This window comes from Lepus europaeus, chromosome 4, assembly GCF_033115175.1.
Source record: "Lepus europaeus isolate LE1 chromosome 4, mLepTim1.pri, whole genome shotgun sequence".
NCBI lineage: Eukaryota > Metazoa > Chordata > Mammalia > Lagomorpha > Leporidae > Lepus > Lepus europaeus.
The window spans coordinates 78,626,967-78,632,966 of NC_084830.1; positions in this window are offsets into that span (position 1 = coordinate 78,626,967).

A 6,000-nucleotide genomic window follows, 5' to 3' on the forward strand; every position below is an offset into this window, starting at 1 on the left:
GTAAGCAAAGGACCTGGTGCAGAATTGCTTGTGCAAGAGAGGGGCTAGGGGCTTTGATTTTAACTGTAGTTAGGAGTGTAACCAAGGCAAGTGCTCCCAAGGGCATGTGTGAACATCCTCTCTGCTCCCAAAGGAAGGGTGAACCAGCTGTCTTATTAGCTTCCCATGATGCGGCCAAAAGTAGGAGGGGAGGAATGGAGCTGTTGTTGTTGGTGAAACATAAAAAATGGAACCAGATTCTTTACAACTTGTGTTTTTTTTTTCTTCCTTTGAGCAAATACCTAGGAGTGGAAATGTTGGGTCACAGGCTAAGTGTGTATCTCACCTTTGAGAAAATTGCCAGTTTCTCCAACTGGCTCTGTCACTTTATGATCACTCAGCTGTAAATAAGAGACTGGATTTTAGTCCCTAAAATATGTTGTTCTTAGTACTTTGGATTTCAGCTGTTTAGTAGATGTGAAGTGGTGTCCCATTGTGATTTTCCAGATGATTATTAAAGCTAATAATTTTCAAGTGATTTTGTGAAATATATTTTGGAGTTTTTCTTTTTTAAAATTGAGTATCTTTGTATAATTGAGTTATAATATATTTATATATATTCTGATATGAGTTACCTGCTGTATATAATCCTTAACAATTTCTCCTTGTGTATTAATGTTTTTACAGTGTTTTAAATAACAGATTTTAGTTTTAATGAAGCCTAATTTATCTATTGTTTTTAGCAGTGGTGTTTTTTTCTTTTGTATACTAAGAAATATTTGCCCAAGGTCTTAAGTGTTTTCTTCTAGGTATTTTACACATTTAATTTTTATATTTAGGCTTTTGATCCCTTTTGAATTAATTTGTGACACTAATGTTCTGATTTTTAAAAAATACAGATATGCAGTTATTTCAAAGTTATTTAATAAGAAATAATTATTTTGACACTGACTAACCTTAGCATTTTTGTCAAGTATTAATTTGAGTCTATTTGTAGTCTTTTTATTGTGTTTTAATAATGTACAAGGGTACTTATAAAAGTTCATTAAAAGGTGGAATTAGAAGATAAGCTTGTTTTGGTGCAAAAAGATCTTGGAACTCCATGCATAGTTATGCACTTCTAGGATCTTTTTGAAGATCCTTTGTGTGTGTGTGTGTTTCCACCTTTACATCAATGCAGTACTGTGTTGATTCTTGTAGCATTAGAATACGACTTGAAATTAGGTAGTTAGTCTTCAAACATTGTTCTTTTTACATTTTCTTGTAACTACTCTGTTTATATTTCCTGTAACTATTCTATTTGTATTTCTTGTAACAATTCTATTTCAGTGCCGTTCCACGTAATTTCAAATTCAGGTTGTGAAATTCTACCAAAAAACCTATTGTAGGGATGGACATTTGATGTGGTTAAAAGCTGGTTGTGGGGGTGGCCATTGTGGTACAGTAAGTTAAGCCCCAGCTTGGGATGCCTACATTCCATGTTGGAGTGCTGGTTCAAGTCCTGGGTACTCACACTTCTAATCCACCTTTCTACTAAGGCAGCTGGGAGGCAGTGGACAATGGCTAGTATACTTTGTCTCTTGGTACCCATGTGGGTGATCTGGATGGAGTTAATGGATCCTGGCTTTGGACTGGCCTATCCTCGGCCTCTATAGGCATTTAGGGAATGAACTAGGGAATGGAAGATCCCCCCCCCCCCCCCCGTGTGTGTGTGTGTGTCTATCTCTTTCTCTATCATCTCTATCTCTATCCCTATCTCTCTTGTCACTCTACCTTTCAAATAAAATTAATAATATTTAAGAAGATCTGATTGGGCCTTGCATCACATATTGGAATGCCTGATTCAAGTTCCAGCTCTGTTCCTGCTAATGTGTACCCTGGGAAGCAGTGGGTGATGGTTTATGCAGTTGGGTCTGTAACCAAGTTCCTGGCTCCTAGCTTTCACCATTGCAGGTATTTAGGGGAAGAGAATCATTAGAGTGGAGCTCTTATTTTTTCTCTCTCTTTCTACTTCTCAAATGATAGACATAAATAAATAAAAATTGTGACGTGAGTAGGTGTCACATTAAATCTATAGGCTGATTTGGTTACCATGTGCCTTGGTTTAATTAGCTTTGGCTTTTTGTGCTTAGAGTTGTTGAGTATCTTAGATCTGTAGGATTACAGTTATGAAATTTGGAAAAATTTTGGTCATTTTTTCTTTAAGTTCTTTTTTTCAATTTTTTCTTCTCTCATTCTTCCTTCTGTGGCTCCACTTGTGAATTAGTTTTTAAATTTTTAAATTTACTTTCAATTTATTTGTAAGGCAGAGAAACAGAGGGGAGAAAGAGAGAGAGAGACAAAGAGATCTCCCCTCTGCTGGTTCAGTCTCCAAATGCCCAAGGAGCTGGGGCTGGTCCAGGCCAAAATAAGTAGCCCAGAACTCAGTTGGATCCCCCGTGTGAGGGCCAGAGACCCAAGGACTTGAGCCATTATCTGCTGCCTTCCCAGGGTGTCCATTAGCATAAAGATGTATTGGAGATAGAAAAGCAGGACACAAACAAGGCAATGTGAGATTCAAGCAATCCAAGTGGCAATTTAACAACTATGGTAACAAATGCCTGCCCCCAATTGCACATGTATTTGGCTGCTTGAAGTTACCCTGCAGCTTATTAATGCTCTGTTTCTCTCTCTCTCTTTATTTTTGACAGGCAGAGTAGATAGTGAGAGAGAGAGAGAGACAGAGAGAAAGGTCTTCCTTTTTGCTGTTGGTTCACCCTCCAATGGCCCCTGCAGCCGGCGCATCTCACTAATTCGAAGCCAGGAGCCAGGTGCTTCTCCTGGTCTCCCATGCGGGTGCAGGGCCCAAGGACTTGGGCCATCCTCCACTGCCTTCCCGGGCCATAGCAGAGAGCTGGCCTGGAAGAGGGGGAACCAGGACAGAATCCGGCGCCCCAACCAGGACTAGAACCCAGTGTGCTGGCGCCGAAAGGTGGAGGATTAGCCTGTTAAGCCAAGGCGCCGGCCTCTCTGTTTCTCTTTATTCACTCTTTTTCTTCTCCGAGTTGTTTTGGATAGGAATTGCTATGATTTCAAGTTCACTATTCTTCCATAATATCTGTAATTAATGCCAACCAGTACATTTTTTCACCTCAATTACTTTAATTTTCATATCTGAAATATTAATTTGAGGTTTTTAAAAATTATTTGCTTATTTGAAAGGCAGAGTTACAGAGGCAGAGGCAGAGAGAGAGGGAAAGTGAGAGAGAGAGAGAGAGTGTGTGTCTTCCATCTGCTGGTTCACTCCACAAATGGCTGCAATGGCCAGAGCTGGGCAGATCAGAAGCCAAGAACCAGGAGCTTCCTCTAGGTCTCCCATGTGGGTACAAGGACCCAAGGACTTGAGCCATCTTCTGCTGTTTTCCCAGGCCATAGAGGAGAGCTGGATTAGAAGTGGAGCAGCCGGGACTCAAACCCATGTCCATATGGGTTGTTGGCTCTGCAGGCTGTGGCTTTACCCACTATGCCACAGAGCTGACCCCTATTGTGTCTTTCATATCTCTACTTCATATAGTCAGTATTCTTCTAGTCACTCAAGCATATGGACTGCAGCTATAATTGTTTTAGCATTCTTGTTTACTACTTCGGCAATTTGTGCCATTTCTGGGTCAGTTTTAGTAAATTGATTTTCTCTTCATTACAAGTGAATTTTTCTGTTCTTTGCATGTTTGGTGACTTATGATTGGTTACCAGACATTATACATTCTATCTTGTTAAATGTTAGATATTTTTATATTTCTATAATTATTATTGAACTTTATTTAGGATGTGACTAGATTCTTGGAAAGTTTGAGACATTCAGGTCATGCTTTGAAGCTCTGTTGAATGAGATGAGACCAGCACTGTATTTAGTCTAAGGTTAATTTTCCACACTACTGATCCATGACCCTTCTTAGTATTGTAACAGATGGCTTCCAAAATATGAGGTGTCTCATTCTGGCTACTGGGAATAGGCACTATTCCCAGTCCTGTGTTTGATCTGAGCACTGTTGCCCCTGCTCCCTTAGGTTGCTTTTGATCCTGGCCTTTTCTCACAGGCATTCTCTGACTTTTACTCATTTCTGGACTTGGGATCAGATGCAGATTACTGGAGCTTTCTCACTGTAGAGTTTTTGCATCTCTGGTACTCTGCCTTCCCTTGACTTCTCTGGAGACCCAGCTCCTCCTTAGCTTCCTGTGACCTCTGAGCTCTTCCTGGACTCTCCTTTCTCTCTATTCCCCAGATGCTTCCTCCAAAAAGGTAGCTGAGTAATCATAGTGCTCATCTCCTTTCAAGAATCACTAGAATTCACTGCTTGGTATCCAATGCCATGATTGCCTTTGGTTCATTGATTCTATCTGGAGTTTTAACTGGGAAGGTTATATTTAGAACTTGATGCTCCATCTTGATCAGAAGCAGAGACTAATAAGAGTGATCAAAGTTGATAAGGATGTAGTGAAATGGACGTTCATATTTATGAAGTTAAATAAACTGCCACAATTTATTAACATCTAGTTTGGTAATATATTTATATCAAAATATTCTAGGTATCAAAATTATACTAAAATATATTCTCAAGAAATGATTCAAGATATTGACAAAGATTTAGGCACAAAGCTATGCTTTTACCACATTTTCTATGATAGCTAAAAACAAGAAGACCTAAATGTTTAACAATAGGAGTAAGCAATGCTTAAGTAAACTGTGCTGTATTCACTGATGGAATATCATGGAGCTGTTACAAAGAGCAGTTGAGAATCACATCAATTGCAGTTAGGTTCTTATATATTTGGAATGAGTAAAGCAGATTGTGAAATTATAAAATTATAAGATCTTCCATATATGAAAGAGTACGCAGAGAATTGAAATTGTACCAAAATGTGGGGGCAGAGCCAAGATGGTGGATAGTGAGGACGTGCACCAATAGTTTGGGAAAATAAAGTTTCATAAAAGTGGAATTACTGTAGCCTCAGGAAAAGACTCAAGAAAAAAGCTGCAGAGGAAACGCTTCCGGATCTAGTGGATGTGACACAGAGGACCTACAGGGAGCCCACCGCATGGAAACCCAACTGCAGGAGCCGAGCCACAGAATCTTGCCAGCGCGGGAACGAATGGGAGGTAAGACAAAAGCCTCAGAAACCCGAGACATTGGTGGGGAAAGGCAGAGGCCTCTCTTTTCACTCACCGAGCAAAACAAAGAGCAGGTGCCATTTTACATATGTAAAGCGCCGCCAATGAGTACACAAACTCAGTAACTTTGGAACTTTGGTGAAACTTGAGAACACATAAACACTTTGTGTGGTCCCAGGGGTAGATCAAACGAATACTCACAGAGGCCAGATTTCAACTACCCTCAATTCCACTCAACCTGTGCGGAATTACTTCCCAACTGAGGAAAAAAAAAAGAGAGATCCAGCAAGCAGCAAGGGAGAGAACAATCTGGGTGAGTCACTTTTTGCACAGCCTTAAACCTGAAGAATCAAGCAGAGCTCTCTGGCCACACCCATCACTGCCCCTAAGGATCCAACAAAGCAGAGAGCCCACTTAGAGGCATAGTATAACGAGAAAAAAAACACCACAGCAAAACAAACAAACAAACAAACAAACAAAAAAAAAACATAAATTATCTCCAACATGCCAAACAACAAACGTAGAAGCCGAGGTAACAAGAGCAAGGAAGACACTATGACGCACCCAAATGAACATGACACCCCAATGCAAGATCATGAAGATGAAGAGATAGAGGAAATGCAAGAAGCAGATCTCAAAAAATTGATAAGAACATTAAGAAGTTCTCAAAAACAAATTCTTGAACTACAGAAATCCTTAATGGACAAGATAGAAAATCTGTCTCGTGAAAATGAAATATTAAGGAGGAATCAAAATGAAATGAAACAACTAGTAGAACAGGAAACTGAGATAGTGACCTTAATTAAATTTTTGATAATAAGGATATATAATTTTATGCTGTAATATTTATAAAAGGATTATGACATTAAGAT